Genomic DNA, 20,125 nt, shown 5'->3' on the forward strand with positions numbered 1-20,125 from the left:
TCCCGTCTGGTCCTGAGTGGTTTGAGTTCTTTAACGAGGATGGGGGCAGTGGCTTGGCTGATGATCCTGATGATGATGGTGATGAGCTTTGAGTTTGATTGGTGCTGTTGATGGCTCCCTTTTTGGTACTTGGTGCCAAAGGGGGAGTAATGTATCGTAGTTAAATTTTATTATCATCATTTTTTAGTCTTTGGAGATTTCTTGTAATGGATAAAACTCATGTATGGCTACTTGTGAATGGTTGTGACTCGCTATGATATCATCATAGACTATTATGTCTTGCTTCCTTATTTCTATGATGATTTATTATCCTTCCATGTTGATCCATTGGAGCTTCAATTTCTTTATCATGCATATCTTAAGGGGGAGCTCCGTACTAAATATCTCCTAGACTATAATGTATGTTTAATATTTTTAAGACCTATGTATATGTTGTCATCAACTACCAAAAAGGGGGAGATTGAAAGTGCATGCTATGCCCCTAATCGTCTTTTGGTGTTAATGACAACACATACATAGGAAACTAATCCTATTTGTTGAGTGTATCTCAGGACGGCAAGTACTTTAAGTAGATTGAGATTTATGTGCCAAAGGTTGTCTGAAAAGATTGGTGATTTATATTTCGAGAAGGCTTGGGATTAAGAAGAGATGATGAAGAGTAGTCTTTTTAGTTTACTGATATTGAGTATAGGGATCCCGCACTATTAAGAGGGGATCACAGGTTCTGCGATAAACTTGCTCATACTACATCTATACTATCATACCAAACACCTCATACTATCCACTCTGTCTTCAACTCAATGCATGTCCAATTGCCTTGGATGTCCGGCTCCCTCCGGACGTCCGAGGGCCGGACGTCTGGCTAGCATCGGAAATCCGCAGCCAGCCACCAAAAGGTTGTGAGGCATATAACTCGGAAATCCGGCTCCCTCCGGACATCCGAGGGTCGGACGTCCTGCCAAGCTCCAGAAATCCGGAAGTCTTCACCAGTAGAATGTGTGCTCTATATCTCAGAAATCCGGCTACCTCCGGACGTCCGAGCGCTGGACGTCCGACCCCCATCGGAAATCCGGTAGCCACCACCAGTAGAAATTGTGTTGTATAATACGGATTTTCGGGCCACTCCGGACATCCGTACGCTGATGAATTCAAATATGTTTAGGCGCATCTACAGGCCTCGGACGACTGACCCCTGTCGGACGTCCGGTCGCTGATGAATTCAGAAGAGTTCCAGTCGTGCCTACAGGTCTCGGACGACCGACCCCTGTCGGATGTCCGGCCCCTCACGGACGTCCGGCATGTGTCGGACGTCCGGACCCTGTGTGACTTATTGCACCTCCAACGGCTGGATTTCAACCCACACTATAAATACTCTTCTCCCACCTCGTGAAAGGGTGTTCAACACAGCTAGAATACACCCAAGAACACCTTTCCTCTCACTCACTCTTGTCTACACCAAATCCTAGATCCCAAGAGCATTTGTGAGCCCCTTTGTGTGTTGTTCCAATCAAAAGATAGATCGTCTCCCTCTCCTCCTTCCCACCAAAGTGATTTGTGATTTGAGCAAGTTTTGAGCAATCCCCGTGATCTTGTTACTCTTGGAGGTTGGAGACTCCTAGGCGGTAGGAGTCTTCGGAGAGGAATCAAACCATTGTGATATCCCCCAGAAAGTTTGTGAAGGTTTGGAAGCCACCTCAAGGCTTACCACTAGTGGTTGAGAAAAGCCTTCGTGGAGTTATCTCAAAGGGAGAATAGGGTGAGCCTTCGTGGCGTTGGTGTGCCTTCGTGGTAACATCCGCCCCTCTAACGGTGACGTAGCTTCCCTCCAAGGAAGTGAACATCGGGATACATCCTTGTCTCTCTCGGAGTTTTGGTTATTCCTAACCCTAACTCTCTACTTGTGTTAATCCTTATTACATACTTGTATTTGATTATTGTTTACCGCTTGCCTTGCCTCACTCCTAATAGCTTACTCTTTGTCTTAGCAATTATTAGTCTTACACTCATATTCCGCACTTTAGCCTAAAATTGCTAAGTAATTATTCAAATTTGGATTTGTACCTATTCACCCCCCCCCCTCTAGGTCCATCTCAATCCTTTTCACCAGGGAATCCACAAGCTTGCCCACCGCCGCCCCACTTGGCCTGGCCCAAAGTCTCCCTGGACTTCTTCCATTCGGGAAAAAATCATTTCGGGATTTTTCTTCCGTTTGGACTCCGTTCCAAAATCAGATCTGAAAAGAATCAAAAACACGGAAAAACAGGAACTGGCACTTGGCACTGAATCAATAAGTTAGTCCCCGAAAAGATATAAAAAGGTACATAAAACATACCAAGAAGACAAGATAACAGCGTGAAACCATGAAAATTATAGATACGTTTGAGACGTATCAAGCATCCCCAAGCTTAACTCCTGCTCGTCCTCGAGTAGGGAAGTGATAAGAATGAATTTTTGATGCTTTCATGCTACCTAGCATAGGTGTCCTTTGTAATTCCTCTTATGTGACGTGAATGTTCAGATCCATTAGATTCAAAACAATAGTTTGTTATTGACGTGGAAACAATAATAATTCAAGCAAACTAGCAAAGTAATCATGAACTTTTCAAAATAGCAAGGCCAAAAGAAAGTTATCCCGACAAAAGCATATAGTCTGGCTATGCTCTATCATCATTGCACAACGAATTTAAATCATGCACAACCCCGGTATTGGCCAAGTAATTGTTTGATTGTTTCACACCTTTACTTTCTCAAACATTTTCAACTCTCACGCAATACATGAGCATGAGCCATGGTTATAGCACTATAGATGGTGTGGAATGTGGTGGAGTGTGCAAGACAAAAAGGAGAAGATAATCACATTAACTAGGCATATCAATGAGCTATGGAGATACTCATCAATAGATATCAATGTGAATGAGTAGGGATTGCCATACAAATGATGCACTAGAGCTATAAGTACGTGAAAGCTCTTAAAGAAAACTAGTGGGTGTGCATCCAACTTGCTTGCTCACGAAGACATAAGGCAATTTTGAGGAAGCCTATAATTGGAATATAAAAGCCAAGTTATATAATGAGAATTTCCCACTAGCTATATGGTGGTGAGAAAACGAGAGACTCTCAATCATGAAGATCATGGTGCTCAAAATGCACAAGTGTGGAAAAAGTGGTAGCATTGTCCCTTCTCTCTTTTTCTCTCATTTTTTTATTTTGGTGGGCTCTTTGGCCTCTTTTTATGGGCTTCTTTGGCCTCTTTTATTTCCTCACATGGGACAATGCTCCAATAATGATGATCATCACACTTTCAACTCAAAACTTAGAGCAATTATGGCTCTATATGGAATGCCTTCGGTAGTGTACCATGGCAACGATCTAGCATGGCATAGACATCAATGGAAACATCATGCTAGCTATCTTACGATCATGCAAAGGCAAGTAGACGTGGTGGCACATGTCATGGTGGTAGTTGCATGGCAATATATCTCGGAATGACTTTGAAAAAGCCATAGTAGGTAGGTATGGTGGATGTTTTGAGGGAGGCTAATGGTGGGTTTTGTGCACCGGCGAAAGTTGCACGACACTAAGAAGATAGTGATGGTGGAAGGTGAAAGTGCATCTAAACCATGGACTCAACATTAGTCATGAAGAACTCATATACTTGTTGCAAAAGTTTTATTAGTAATCAAAACAAAGCATTCAACGCATACTCCTAGGGGAAGGATTGGTAGGTATAAACCATCCCGCGATCCCGACCGCCACGCAAAGGATGACAATCAATATACTAATCATGCTCAGATTTCATCACATAGTGGTTCACCATACGTGCATGCTACGGGAATCACTAACTTCAACACAAGTATTTCTAGCACAACACCTTACTAGCATGACTTCAATATTACCATAACCACAACTCAAAACTAATTGATATGAATCAAACTTCTCCAACTATTCAATGCACATGAAGGAGGAGGTTTTCATATCCCTTTGGATAACTACCCCTTTTGAGACTACTTTCAAAGCATAGATCAACTACCAAGCCACGCATCGCTGCGCTCTAAAAGATATAAGTGAAGCACATAGTGTAAAAGTATCTAGCTCAAAAGATATAAGTGAAGCACATGTGAGCTGAATTGTTTACCAAAAGATATAAGTGAAGCTCGACAAAATCACGGCGTGTGCATGTCTCTCTCTCTAGGTGTGCAGAAAGTATGATTGTGACACAACAATATAAAAGACTCCTAAGATACAATACGCTCCAAGCAAAAACACATAACATGTGGTGAATAAAAATATAGCCCCAAGTAACGTTACCGATGGATTGAAGACGAGAGAGGGGATGCCTTCCCGGGGCATCCCCAAGCTTAGGATTTTACGGCATCCTTGAATCTCTTGGGGTGCCTTGGGCATCCCCAAGCTTGAGCTCTTGCCACTCTTTATCTTTTTGTCCATAAGAACTTCACCCAAAACTTGAAAACTTCACAACACGAAACTTAAACAGAAACTCGTGATAACATTAGTAAAAGAAAGCAAACCACCACTTCCTTAGGTACTGTAGAAAACTTAAATTCTACTTGTGCTGATGTTGGGTTACTGTACTTTCAATCTTCCATGGCTAATACCCCCGATACTATCCATAGTTTCATCAAAATAAGCAACCAACACAACAAAAAAACAGAATATGTCAACAGCAGACTAGTCTGTAGCAATCTGTATGGTTCGTATACCTTTGGTACTTCAACAATTTTGAAACATTACGACAGTCTCGATAATTTGCGTAGCAATCAGCAGCAAAAAGAATCAACTCAAAAGCTCTTACAGAAAAAAAAATGAAAATTCTTTTCGTGAGCAGAAAGTTTTTGTCTTTCCCAGCATGACCAAACAATCATCCTCAAGACTAATCATAACAATTTTTCTTGGCACAAACGCAAAAAGAAACACAAAAAACACAATCATAACTGAATTACGAAAGTGTGGAAAACACAAAACAGAAAGAAAAATGATAGATTCGTTGGGTTGCCTCCCAACAAGCGCTTTTGTTTAACGCCCTTAGCTAGGCATTGATTTCAATGATGCTCACACAAAAGACAAGAATTGAAGCATAACGAGAGCATCCTAAAGCATGTGAAAATCACATCTAAGTCTAACATACTTCCTATGCATAGGCATTTTATAGGAAAACAGATTGTCAAGACAACCAATAGTTGTCATATGCAAGGAAGAAGAAAGAGACAATAGCAATCTCCACATAATGAGAGGTAATTTGGTAACATGAAAGTTTCTACCAAAATATTTTCCTCTCTCATAGCAATTACATGTGGGATCATATTCAAATTCAACAATATAGCTATCCCATAGGATATTCTTTTCATGATCCACATGCATGTAAAGTTAACGCTCTTCAAAAATAGTGGGATTATCATCAAATAAAGTCATGACTTCTCCAATCCCAGTTTCAGTATTGTTGCAAATATCATATTCATCATGAGGTTTAAACAAATTTTCTAGATTATAAGAAAGATCATCACCCCAATCATGATTATTGCAACAAATAGTGGACAAAGCAAAACTAGCATCCCCAAGCTTAAGGTTTTGCATAATTTTAGCATGATTATCACTAACAGAATTTATAGTGAAACCATTGCAATCATGCTTTTCATCCAAGGAGCCCTCGTGAATCACTTCATGAATTTCTTCCTCACAATTTTCAGATTCACGCACCTTACGCAAAACTCCAAAGTAATAGACAATTTCCCTCAACTCAATAGCAATTTGTTCCACATGAGTGGGTCTCTTAAAGAGACTAGCAAGTGGATGAGGATCCATATCACTAGATTTTCAGCAAGCGAAGATGCAAGCATATTGAAGGCACATGGCACATGAGTGAACAGAAAGCAAGCGAGAGAAAAGGGCGAACGAAAAAGGGAAAGGAGAAAACGGCGAACGAGAAAGGCGAATGAAAACGGCAAATGTGAAGTGGGGGAGAGGAAAACGAGAGGCAACTGGCAACAAAAGTAAATGCAAGAGAAGAGTTTGTGAGACCTACTTGGATAGATCTTGATTTCTCCTCCCCGGTAACGACGCGAGAAATAGGCGTGTTGTCGGGAGAATATTCTTCATGATCCTCCTCGGCAAGCGATCCTCTTCCCCGGCAACGGCGCTAGAAATACTTCTGATGTTTGATGTGTACCCGTGGCAATTGTGCCAGAAATACTCCTACTACGACACGTTGGTATTCCCTCGAAGCGGAAAGGGTGATCTAGCACAGTAGCGGTAAGTATTTCCCTCAGTTTGAGAACCAAGGTATCAATACAGCGGAAGAGTATCTCACCAACCTGCACAAACACAAAAGCTTGCACCCAACGCTATGAAGGGGTTGTCAATCCCTTATAGATTGTTTGCCAAGTGAGAACTGAAAGTAACAAAGTAACAAAGCAAAGTAAAAGCGGAGTTGTAAACGATGGATGTGAATAGACCCGGGGGCCGTAGTGTTTACTAGTGGCTTCTCTCATGAAAGCAAGTAGACGGTGGGTGAACAAATTACTGCCGAGCAATTGATAGAACTGTGCACAGTCGTGACGATATCTATGCAATGATTATTTCTATAGGCATCACGTCCGAAACAAGTAGACCGATACTTTCTGCATCTACTACTATTACTCCACACATCGACCGCTATCCAGCATGCATCTAGTGTATTAAGTCCATAAGAACAGAGTAACGCCTTAAGCAAGATGACATGATGTAGAGGGATAATCTCAAACCAATGATAAACCCCCCATCTTTTTACCCTTGACGGCAACTGCTTGATGTGTGCCTTATTGCCCCTACTGTCACTAGGAAAGGTCACCACATGGCAGAACCCAAAACCAAGCACTTCTCCCATTGCAAGTATCATAGATCTAGTTGGCCAAACAAAACCCAAGACTCGGAGAGACTTACAAGGATATCAAATCATGCATATAAGAAATCAGCAAAGACTCAAATACATATCATAGATAATCTTATCACAAGTCCACAATTCATCGGATCTCGACAAACACACCGCCAAAGAAGATTACATCGGATAGATCTCCATGAAGATCATGGAGAACTTTGTATTGAAGATCCAAGAGAGAGAAGAAGCCATCTAGCTACTAACTACGGACCCGTAGGTCTGAAGTGAACTACTCACGAGTCATTGGAGGGGCGATGATGATGATGAAGAAGCCCTCCACCTCCAAAGTCCCCTCCGGCAGGGCGCCGGGAAGGGTCTCCAGATGAGATCCCGCGGAAACGGAAGCTTGCGGCGGCGGAAAAGTATTTTCGAGGCTCCCCTGATTTTTTGCGGAATATTTGGGAATATATAGGCGCAAAACCTAGGTTAGGAGGCGGCCAGGGAATCCACAAGCTTGCCCACCACCGCCTCCCCCTGGTGGCGGAGTGGGCCCTTGTGGGCTCCCTGGGGCCCACCTGGCTTGCCCCAAAGTCTCCATGGACTTCTTCCGTTCGGGAAAAAATCATTTCGGGGTTTTTCTTCCGTTTGGACTCCGTTCCAAAATCAGATCTGAAAAGAGTCAAAAACACGGAAAAACAGGAACTGGCACTTGGCACTGAATCAATAAGTTAGTCCCCAAAAAGATATAAAAAGGTACATAAAAAATACAAAGAAGACAAGATAACAGCGTGAAACCATCAAAAATTATAGATACGTTTGAGACGTATCAGTAATTTTCCGAGAGTGGTAAATGGACAGAGAATCAAACATTATATCTCAGGTACTCCCATAAATGTTGAAAGCAATGTTATCAATACCATAACTCCGGAGGAGTACATAAGGGATATTTATCAGCCTGTTTCAGACTCCGAAAACAATGAGGTATGTGATTCGGTAAGTAAACAGACTCCAATACTTTTCCAGTAGGAATTTTTCTCTGTTTTGGAATTTTTGAAAAAATAGAAATATTTGAAGTAGTCCGGAAAGCGCACGAGGAGGCGACAAGCCTGCCAGGCGCGGGGCACCCCCTGGCCGCGCCTAGGGGGCTTGTGGCCACCTCGTGTGCCTCCCAGACTTTGTTTTCTTGCGGAGTACTCCTACTGGTCTTGAAAAAATCATTATATATTCTCCCGAAAGGTCTGACCCTCGTATCACGCAAATTTGTTGTGTTTTCGTTTAGAGACTGTTTTCTGCCGCAGATTTAGAGCAAAGATGTCGTCTCAGGAATCTGTCGGGGAGAACAATTTCCCTCAAGTCTATGAAGAAGTAGATGCTGACCTGAAAAGAGTGGAAGTCACGGAAGCCAAGGGCAAAACTAAGGAGAAGAATCATGCGTGGGATGAAGTACAATCTGTGTTCAACAAGGAAGAAGTTGAAGAAGTGGATTTCCTCCAACCCTACCTCCACCTACTGTCTCCATCCTTGATTGAACTTTTGAGGTTTTGTGAAACAACTCGTGCTCGCAATACTTATCTCACTCGTGAAGTTGTTTTGCTGGAAAAACATATCACAGTTCTCCAAGGTATAAATCAAAGATTGATGGCCCTATTGGAATCAAAGGACAAAACGACTCCACTACCATTACCTCCAAAGGAAGACAACTAAGCATGGGTATGGGCAATCCCCTTGGCTTGTGCCAAGCTTGTTGGAGTTGCCCCGGTATCGTATCACCATCACATCTTTTGCCTTTACACTTTCTTAGTTCGTTCCTTTTCGGTTTTATCTTTCTCTAGTAGAATAAAGGTCTTAGTGTTTTAGGCTTGAGTTTTGCTTTGTGTCACCCCCGATGTATTCGAGATCGTGAGTCATATAATAAAGAGTGTCTTAGTTAAGGGCCTTGCCTCGTGCCATGATCAAGAGAATGAAAAGAACAAAAGCATGAAAGATCATGTAATGATCTTATGGGAAGTGATGGCTTCACATATAAAAAGAATGTTGATTGAAACTTGTTGAGGGTAGACAAACGTATACCTTGGTCATTGTTGCAATTAATAGGAAGTGATAAAGAAGGAGGGGTTCACATATAAATATATCATCTTTAACACCATCTATGATTGTGAACACTCACTAAACTATTACATGCTTAGAAGTAGATGTTGGACAAGGAAGACAACATAATGAATTGTGTTTGCTTGGTTCCGAACAATGTTATATGACTAGAGATCCCTTAGCATGTGACGATTGCTTCCACCTCTTATTAGCCAAAACTCTCGCACCAAGTAGAGATACTACTTGTGCATCCATAAACCTTCAACCCAGTTTTGTCATGAGAGTCCACCATACCTACATATGGATTGAATGAGATCCCTCGAGTAAGTTGTCATCGGTGCAAGCAACAAAAATTGCTCCCTAATTTTGTATGATCTATTAGTGTGTGGAAAATAAGCTTTGTACGAACCTGTGATGAGGAAGACATAAAAGCGACGGACTGCATAATAAAGTTCTTTATCACAGGAGGAAATATAAAGTGGCGTTCCTTCACACTAAGAGGACATGCATCCAAACCTCAAAAGTGCATGGCAACCTCTGCTTCCCTCTGCGAAGGGCCCATCTTGAACCTTTACTTTTTGCCCTTGAAAGAGTCATGGTGATCTACACCAATTCCTTATTTCGCCTTTATCTTGGCTAACGTCATATGCTAGGGAAAGATCTATATTCATATGTCAACTTGGAGGTAAGTATTCATGAATTATTATTGTTGACATTACCCTTGAGGTAAATAGTTGGGAGGCAAAACTATAAGCCCCTATCTTTCTCTGTGTTCGACTGAAACTTTGATCTCGTGAGTACCACGTGAGTTGTAGCAATTGTAGAAGACAAAAAGATGATTGAGTATGTGGATTTGCTTTACAAGCTCTTATTTGACTCTTTCTGATGTTGTGATAAATTGCAATTGTTTCAATGACTAAAGTCCATCGGTTGTTAATTCTCGGTAAGGCTCTTGATCCATACTTTACTTTGTGAAGGAATTATCACTTTAGCATAAGAGATGATATGATGATATTGTTGTTCTAACTATGATCATGATGCCTGCATGTTCGTACCTTGTTTTGTCCACACCTTTCTCTCTAAACATGTGGGCATATTTATTGATCTCGGCTTTCGCTTGAGGACAAGCGAGGTCTAAGCTTGGGGGAGTTGATACGTCCATTTTGCATCATGCTTTCATGTTGATATTTATGGCTTTATGGGCTGTTATTACACTTCACGTTATGCCTTTTATCTCTTATTTTGCAAGGTTTACATGAAGAGGGAGAATGCCGGTAGTTGGAATTCTGGCCTGAAAAAGGAGCAAGTTTGAGATACCTATTCTGCGCAACTCCAAAAGCCGTGAAAATCAACGAGGATTTATTTTGGATTTTATAAAAAATACTGGGTCGAAGAAGTACCAGAGGGGCGCCAGCAGGAGGCCACAAGCCTGCTAGGCGCAGCCTCCCCCCTGGTCGCGCCTAGGGGGCTTGTGGGCTCCCAGCTGGCCCTCTGGCCCCCTCTTTTGCTACAAGAAGGGTTTCGTTCCAGAAAAAATCAGGAGGAGGCTTTTCAGAGGATTTGTCGCCGCCACGAGGCGGAACTTGAGCAGAACCAATCTAGAGCTCCGGCAGGACGATCCTGCCGGGGAAACTTCCCTCCCGGAGGGGGAAATCGTCGCCATCGTCATCACCAACACTCCTCTCATCGGAGGGTACTCGTCACCATCAACATCTTCATCAGCACCATCTCATCTCCAATCCCTAGTTCATCTCTTGTAACCAATCTCCGTCTCACGACTCCGATTGGTACTTGTAAGGTTGCTAGTAGTGTTAATTACTCTTTGTAGTTGATGCTAGTTGGATTACTTGGTGGAAGATTATATGTTCAGATCTTTCATGCTACTCATTACTTCTCTAGTCATGATTATGATAATGCTTTGTGAGTAGTTACTTTTGTTCCTGTGGACATGGGATAAGTCATGCTATAAATAGTCATGTGAATTTGGTATTCGTTCGATGTTTTGATGTGTTGTATGTTGTCTCTCCTCTAGTGGTGTTATGTGAACATCGACTACATAACACTTCACCATTATTTGGGCCTAGAGGAAGGCATTGGGAAGTAGTAAGTAGATGATGGTTTTCTAGAGTGACAGAAGCTTAAACCCTAGTTTATGCGTTGCTTCGTAAGGGGCTGATTTGGATCCACTAGTTTAATGCTATGGTTAGACTTTGTATTAATTTTTCTTTTGTAGTCGCGGATGCTTGCGAGAGGGGTTAATCATAAGTGGGATGCTTGTCCAAGTAAGGGCAGTACCCAAGCGTCGGTCCACCCACATATCAAACTATCAAAGTAACGAACACGAATCATATGAGCATGACGAAAACTAGCTTGACAGAATTTCCCATGTGTCCTCGGGAGCGTTTTACCTCCTATAAGAGTTTTTCCAGGCTTGTCCCTTGCTACAAAAGGGATTGGGCCACTTTGCTGCACCGTTGTTACTTTTGTTACTTGCTACTTGCTATGAATCTTCCTGCCACACAAACTACTTGTTACCGTTAATTTCAGTGCTTGCAGATATTACCTTGCTGAAAACCACTTGTCAGATCCTTCTGCTCCTTGTTGGGTTCGACACTCTTACTTATCGAAAGGACTATGATAGACCCCCTATACTTGTGGGTCATCAAGAGGTGTCTTCAAGAGTCTTGCCGGAAGTAAGAAATTGTACGCAAGCAAGAGGACATCGGAAGAAACAAGGTGTTGGCTACTTCAACGTCAATGGAAATGATTGGGAAGAAGGTCCATATCCCATTCCTAAGTTTTTTCCTCAAGAGGAGAAGTATGATCCTACTCCTCCCAAGGGAACAAGCTCACAAGATGACCTTCCACCACAAGACCACAAGGGCAAGGGAAAGCTTTAGGAAGACACTGACTTACTTGAAGAGGAACCCCAAGTCAAGGTCAAGTGGATTCCCAAAGACACTTCTAGCACTACCTCATCTAGTGCTACCACAACTCCGAGGATCCCCATCAAGTTGATGTGGATTCCCAAGAGTAAGAACTGGAAAGTTCTTGAGGGGTGACTCTGCCAATGAAATTCATTCTCGTTCATTTTGGCAAGAACTGTTTGCAATCAACCTCAACCATATGCATAGTTCAAGGAGTCACACATTCCCTCAAAGGTAAGCAAGGAATAAGGTAATTAATGCATCTTTGGACCTCATCCCATTTGTGTTTCACTCCATGTCCATAGACATTCTTGCATATGTTCCTTATGCTTTGGGACTAACCCATGTAGGTGAGAAGAGTAAGAAACAACAAGGATTGCTCCCAACTCAAGATGATCTTCATCAACATTGAGTATCGACCACTACTTCACCTACTTGAAATCTTCTACGACAAAACTCAAGGTTAGTTTGTCCCTCTTAGGTGGGGGTGTCATATCAAGGGGGAGCTTTACTCTAAATCTTGAGTATAAGCATCTCCTAAGGATATGAACATATTAATGCTTATGTAAAAGTGGTAACCCCACTTGTGCTTAACGATGAGTATGACCTATGATCAAGTATCCTTACTTGTCTCCTATGTCAATATACTCATATATAGATGACTTTGTCATCGCTCAAGTGCTTGATAGATGCTAGGATGTCTGTGCATGTTCACCATATTTTGTTTATCATTTTAATGTTTGAGCATGTTGGTCTGTATATTCTTGCTCATTCGAGGACATCCAATTGTTGTTATTTGGCTCTTGATTTATCTTTTGCTCCAATTGTTGTTATGCTTTCTCATCTAAAGTTCTATTCATGCTTCATCACAAAACTTTAACAATCACTTGTCTATCCCTCTGTATGAAGGAGCACTCGGAGTTCCATATCGTCAAAGGCTGACTTCCAAAACCTCTTTGTGAATCTCGGTGAAACCAACTCCACAAACTCAGTTCCACCGAATTAAAAAGTTGATCTGGGTTTTCCCATCTCGATACCACCGAAATCACAAACTCGGTTACGCCGAGTTCCCTTGCCAACTGACAGTAGAGGAACTCGCTGACACCGATTTCGTAATCTCGGTGACACCGACACTGACGAGTATATATTCTAGCGGATGGTTTCTTTGATTTTAGATTGTCAAAACCCTTCGCCTCAAAACCTTAAGCTGCCCCCAAGACCCCTGGTCGTCGCCTTTTCCTCCACGTGTGCCTCCGCCATTGGGAATCGCCGTCGTCGATGGATTCTTCACCGCCGCAGCCGGACCGCCGCTAAATTAGGGTATGGTTCGGATCTCCTTCTGCGTTCCTCTATCCAATTCTTACGCACTGGGAAGTTTTATCTACAAGCCACCATGTGCAAGCCCTTTCCTTCCACCAGAGTATATCATAGCATAGAGAAAGATGAAAATTTCGGATCTGGTCTGCCGCAGCATGCAACTCGGTGATACCGAGTTTGCAAAATCGGTTCCACCGATTTCCCTTTTAGGGTTCCTGAGAAGCAACTCGGTGAGACCAAGCAGATCTTTTCGGTTCCAACGAAACAGACTACTAAGTCTCTGTTAAGCGAGTAAGCCTTCTCGATGACTCCAAAAATGCCAACTCGGTGCCACCAATTTACATCCTGCACAAGATCATACCGTGAGTTTCAGACTTCAAATTTTGAAAAATCCTTCTGTGTTTTGTGATGCTCAACCTTTCTGCTCTTATATATCTCCTTCATAGGTGTGCTTGTCTGCTGGTTTCTTGCTTGTCTGTTAGAGATGTATGGATCAGAAGATAGCCAGAATGATTTCAGGGAACCAAGTGTTGAGATGGACTCATTCACTAGTCTTAAGAAGACTGACTCTGACCCTGGCTCCTATAGCTCCCATGGCTTGCCCAAGGCAGCCACGAGGTAGAGGAAGAAACTTAATTCAGATGAAGAAGACTCATATTTTGTGCCAGAGGAATCCTAAGCTCCTTCAAAGACTCCAAGGAAGACAGTCACAAAGGAGTATGTTAATCCTGTTGATCTGAGAGCACCTGCTTATGTAAGGAAAAGCACAACACTTTCCATTGATGATCCTCCCAAGAAGGCTGGTGCAAAGACAGCGAGGAAGAGGGTGATTCGTGTTGTTGGAAGACCTACTTCCATGTTTGAGGACCCAGAAGATGTTGCTGGAGAGGATGAGATCCCAACTGATGCCCTCCTCCTCCTAAGAAGAAGAAGCTCATGGCTGATGTTATGCCCAAGAAGTCTGCTTCTAAGCTTCCTCCTAAGGCTAAGAAGGCAGTATCTCATAGGAAGACCACAAAGGACATACTTGCAGCTGCTAAGGAGAAAGGTCCTGCTTCCAGTGCCTTTGTTGCAGAGGAAGAAGAAGAAGAGAATGCAATCATTCTCAGAAAGCTCCGACCACATATGCCTCTTCATAATGATGCTTATCCAGTAGCTGAAGACATGGAGAAGAGAGAAGATGCAGGTTTGAGAAAGTGGAGAGTTGCTGATCCATATGCTATCAGGAGAAGGACTGCTGTTGATCCAAGGTTTCACACCAAGGGACAACAAGATTCCTATGAGACTGTTCTATATGACAAATGTCCAGCTGTTAGCGATATGAGATATGTTGACTAGGCTTATATCAAAGCCAATGAAGACTACTCTCCTCATGTTTAGGACAGCTTCAAGTCTGTGGATATTGAAGATTTTGTTGGAAAGGATATGACCCCATGGAATGATGATTTGATCATGCAATTCTATTCAACTGTTCACTTCTATGGAGATGGTTCTATTGTCTGGATGACGGATGGTCATAGATATGAGTCAACAATTGATGAGTGGGCCACTATCATTGGTACCCATAAGCAAAAAGAGAGTGATGTGGATGTGTATTTTGAAGCAAAGAAGAGTTACAACTCTATGGCCAACATGTACAAGCCAATTCCTCACAAGTATTTGGCAACTCACAAGATGGGCTCTTTGTACTTCTTGCAAGCAGGAATACCCACCACTAACACTATTCTCATATACACCTTGATGCCTAAATCAGGTGATGATAAGATGATCAGAGGACACTCCATAAACTTGGTGCACCTTTTGGACACTCATTCCAGATTCAGAGTGATGGACTTGATAGTAGAGACTATCTGAAGGAATGCTCCTGATCAGAAGAGACCATGTGGATATGCCTCATACATCAGATGCTTATCAATGCCAAGCTAGACAAGCATGTATATATCCTTGATCATCCCCATTTACCTCTTCAACCAGAGTTTGAAGACAATGGAGTGGTGATGGATGACAATGATCCCAGCTCTGCTGCAGCCAGAATGGCGGCAGAGGCGGTAGAAGCTGAAGCTGTTAGGAATGTGCCACCACCAGCTCCATAGCTCAGAACTCAAGATGAGCAAATGACATTTCTAGTTAGTTGTGTCCAAAGCATGGAGAAGAACTTCTCGGAGATTCTGCAAAATCAGAACAGCCTAGAGCGGGTCATGGAAACAAAATTCCATGACATGGATGTGAAGGTTACAGAATTCAACACTATAGTCAAGCATCTTCAACATGAAGTTGACTCAGTGAAGATTCCGCGCTGAGATATAATGACGATGAAAGTGATGATGATGATGAAGAGTCACCTCCTCGCACTACCACTCAGTTCAGCACCAAGCCTAGATCAGTTGTTGTACCTGCTCCGGAGACACGACAAACTTTATCAGCTCAAGCATCTGCACCTTCAGCTCCAACCCCAATTCAAGCACCTCCAATATCCACTCCTCTAGCTCCAGGACATTCTGCAAAAGACTTCGTGGACGCTCTTCTGTCGACTCCATCATCAGCTGCCCAGAGAGACGATTAGCTCTATACTTTTGAACTTTTTGGTAACTTGTTGCCAAAGGGGGAAAATGTATAGATCATAGGGCTTCGAGTGAGAGAGAGCTTTTGAATTTACTTTCTCTCATTTGGTTTTACAAAACTTTGATCTTTTGGATGACTTTATCCAGTTCACATTATCTCGTGTGATGCTACATTATTATATTTTAGCTATCCATGTGATGATTATTCACTTATCTTGTTGGTGTCATGTGCTTACTATTCATTCTTATCTTGTTTGCGCACCACCAAGATGTATGTGACATGGAAGAGTGACCCATGATCCTAATTGATTGTGCATTTGCATTCAAACGCAAATTTAAAATGATGCACAAATTTAGGGGGAGCTCTTGCTTTTCACATACTTCTCAAATCGTCGATGTTAATCATTGATTATATCTTTTGTCGAAGCTTTGATCTATATGTTGTCATCAATTACAAAAAGGGGGAGATTGAAAGCACAATTGCTCCCTAGGGTGGTTTTGATAATTGATCACAACATATGCATCATTGGACTAATGATCTTATACTAGTATATTTCAGAAAAGTTCAAGAGATGCTTTGTCTAAGGCTTATGTGGAGATGCCCCTTGATGCAAGAAAGGATTAGGATCGGCTGAAGCTTCAATCTAGAAGACTCTTCATTTTCTATTTGTGAGAAATCACATTTGAGTCCATAGGAAAGCCAATACTATGAAAAGGGGTGAGGTATTAAAATGAATTGGTTGCTCAGGTGCTCAAAGTTAGACACCAAAATACTCAATCATTTTTGCACATAACTATTCTGTCAAATTCCACATACTCAAATCCGGTGTCACCAACTTTCATATTTCGGACCCACCGAGTTTGACGTGAGACAGAAACCCTAGCCAGTGCCACCAAATCGGTGCAACCGAAAAGCAAATCGGTGCTACCGAGTTTGGCTCACCAACTTTCGGTTGCTTCAATACACAAAATCGGAATTTCTGAGTTTGAGTATCGGTGTCACCAAGTTTGCCCATCAGACCGTTAGTCACTTTTTCGGTGCCACCGAATTTCATATATCGATCTCACCGAGATTCAAAAGTTCATACCTTTTGTGCTTGTCGGTACCATCGATTTTCTCACTTCGGTGTCACCGAGTTTGCTACTTCGGGTGTAACAGTTGGATTTTGTGTGCTGTATATATACCCCTGCACCCACCTCTCATTCGTGGGAGAAGCACTCGGAACACACACTTCATATCGAGATCCATTTTCTGAGAGAGAATCACCTACTCATATGTTGAGACCAAGATATTTCACTCCAATCATTTAAAACTTGATCTCTAGCCTCCCCAAACTGCTTTCCACCAAATCAACCTCTCCTACCCATGCCTTTTTGTGAGAAAGTGATCTTGTGTTGAAGAGACTATCTTTAGAAGCACAAGAGCAAGGAGTTCATAGTTCTACCCCATCTATTACCTTTTGGAAGGTGGCACCTCCTAGATTGGTTAGGTGTCGCTTGAGAACCTCATACTTCGTGTTGTGGAGTTGAACCAAGATATTTGTAAGGGCAAGGAGATCGCCTACTTCGTGAAGATCTACCGTGAATAAGGCTAGTTCTCCATGGATGGAAGCCGTGGTGGAATAGACAAGGCCTCTTCTTTGTGGACCCTTCGTGGGTGGAGCCCTCCGTGGACACTCGTAGTCGTTACCCTCTATGGGTCGAAGTCTCCACTAACATGGACGTACGATAGTGCCACCTATTAGAACCATGCAAAAAATTGTCGTCTCAACCTCATGCGTTTGATCTCCCTACCTTACTCCTTTACTTTACACTTGCATGTTTTTTTTCCGCTGCTACACTCTTAAAACTGCACGTGTAGGGTGTACTTGACTTGCCTTAATTGCCAAATCTGCCCCTCATCTAAAATTGGGAAAAGGCACAATTTTTATCTTGTCAAGTAGTCTAATCACCCCCTTCTAGACATACTTTCGATCCTACAAGGGTAGTCATCATACAATGCATAGTGTCACAAACAAGTCACATACTTGTTGATACACATCATTGACAATGTCCAAGCACTATCTTTAGTCATAAACACTTCTTTATTCATACACACATAGGAAATTTTATCATACATGATTGCCTCTAGGGCATATCTCCAACACGTCGTGCCTCTCGAAAAGAGAAAAACACATTTTTTTTCTGCGAGTGGCACAATTTTGCTTTCGTGAGAGGCACGAAAAACGCGCTTTTTGTTTTTCCTACCGCGAGAGGCACGGTTTTTTTGTGAAAAAAAGTTCGTCAAAACCTATAAGCATGGGGTCTAGTTTTTGAGATCTCGACGCGAGAAACCCAATGGTGAACGGTTTGAGATTGGACGCACGATTTAGGAGATAAAACGTTTTGAAAATACGGATCTATGAAAAAAGGGAAAACTTCCAGGTTGCGACAAGTGGCACGTATAGAGTGCACCACTTGTCGAAACCCGGGAAGGTGGGAGTGATCTTTTTTTTGAACGATAGCAGGAGAGCTGCTATATTCATTGATCAGAGAGAAGTGATACAAGAGACTACTCGGTTAATTGAAGGAAAACCGGGCTAAAACCCTAACAAACGGGAAAAACACTATCTAAACTAGGTCTAAAATACCGCAAGTCGCAACCACCAACGAGCTACAAGCTACTCCCTTGACAACCACACAAACACACGCTCCACCTACAGCCGTGCACACCTCAAAAGCCATCATCTAGATCTTCAAAGTGACGCTTCCAAGAAGAAAGCAATGTCGCACACACCGCCGTCACAAGATCCGGCAAAGCCAAATCTTAGGTTTTCACCCGAAGATCAACTAGATGTGAGATGTCTAGGATCAACAAGATCCGCAACAACACCTTCATGAAGGAAATGACATCTAGAGGCGCTGTTGCCGCTGGCATCAACACAGGGTTAATGCTAGATTTTCATCCGGAGCCGAGCCTTCCAAACAAAACATCTCGGACCTCCAAGGTCACCGCAACCTCGCCGAGCAAAAAGGAAGCCAAACACGCATCGCCGAGACCAATATGAAAGAAGCTAGCGGAAACCACGCCAACTGGCTGTGTGCACTCCGCGCGCAGGAACTAGCTGGGACCACATCGGATATGACCGACCCGCGCCGCCACTCGCAGGCCAAGGGCGAAAACGTTTGCACCGCCGCGCGCTGGATCTGACCGGGACCGCGCCGAAATCGGACTGATCCAAGCCGCCGCTCGTTGGAACTAGGCAGGAACGCACCAAGCTAGCAGGCCCACACCGCCACTCTCGAGATCGGGCCGAGGATGCGCTGAAACAGACTGGCCCACGCCACCATGCGCGGGATCTGGGGGGAACCCCGCAAGGGAGGATCGCCCGCACCTCCTTCAGTCGGGAGAGAGAAAAAGGGGCAACAATAGCAGAAGGGAAGAGCACCACCAAGAGCCAACGCGATTTGGGAGAGAGCACGGCCGACCTCGCGCAGTCGTCGTCGTCGGTGCAGTCGGCTTCCATCCGCGCACCGCCTAGGGCCGCAGCGTCGCCCATGGTTATCTCGCGAGCATGCGGGCCCCCGCGCCGCCTTGGCCCCGCCTGATGCCATTGCTGCCACTGCACCATGCAGGCAGTAGAAAAAATGAAGGGGCCCCGCCGCCACCTTCATTGGAGCCGGCACGGTCTTCGCCGGCTGCTCTTCCGATGGCGGCGAGTCGAGAAAAGGTGGAAAAGGGGGGCGGTAGCGCCTCGATCTAGGGTTCATCCGTGTCGCCAGGGAGGGCGACGCGGGGGACGAGTGGTTAATCACATTGTGTGTGTGTGGGAGTGATCTTTGAAAAAGGTGTATTTAGCCCCTGTTTGTTTCATAAGTCCTAGGACTTTTTTAAGTCCGAACTTATAAGTCATAAGTCCCTACTTGTTTGTTTACAGGGATTTATAAGTCTCGAGTCCTTACCTGTTTGTTTACAGGGACTTATAAGTCCATGTTGCACCTAATAATACACTTGTTCACATGAATCGTCATCAGCCAACGCGTACGGCACACAGGATAAGCACCGCTGCAACGAGGCTCAGGAGAGGGCCTGTCCGACGATTGGAGGCACCGCTGCAACGAACCGAGGCAGAACGAACCGAGCCGGGGCGGCGACGGGGCGGCGAACTGAGGCAGAACGAACCGAGGCGGGGCGGCGACCGGAGCGAGAGGCGGGGCGGCGACCGGAGCGAGAGGCGGGGCGGCGACGGGGCGGCGACCGGAGCGAGAGGCGGGGCGGCGACGGGGCGAGAGGCGGGGCGGCGGCGGCGATTGGACCAAGAGGCGGGGCGGCATGCAGGGAACGAGCCTGGAGCGACGCGAGGTAGGTCCGGCCCGGGATA

Source organism: Hordeum vulgare, chromosome 4H (genome assembly GCF_904849725.1).
Source record: "Hordeum vulgare subsp. vulgare chromosome 4H, MorexV3_pseudomolecules_assembly, whole genome shotgun sequence".
NCBI lineage: Eukaryota > Viridiplantae > Streptophyta > Magnoliopsida > Poales > Poaceae > Hordeum > Hordeum vulgare.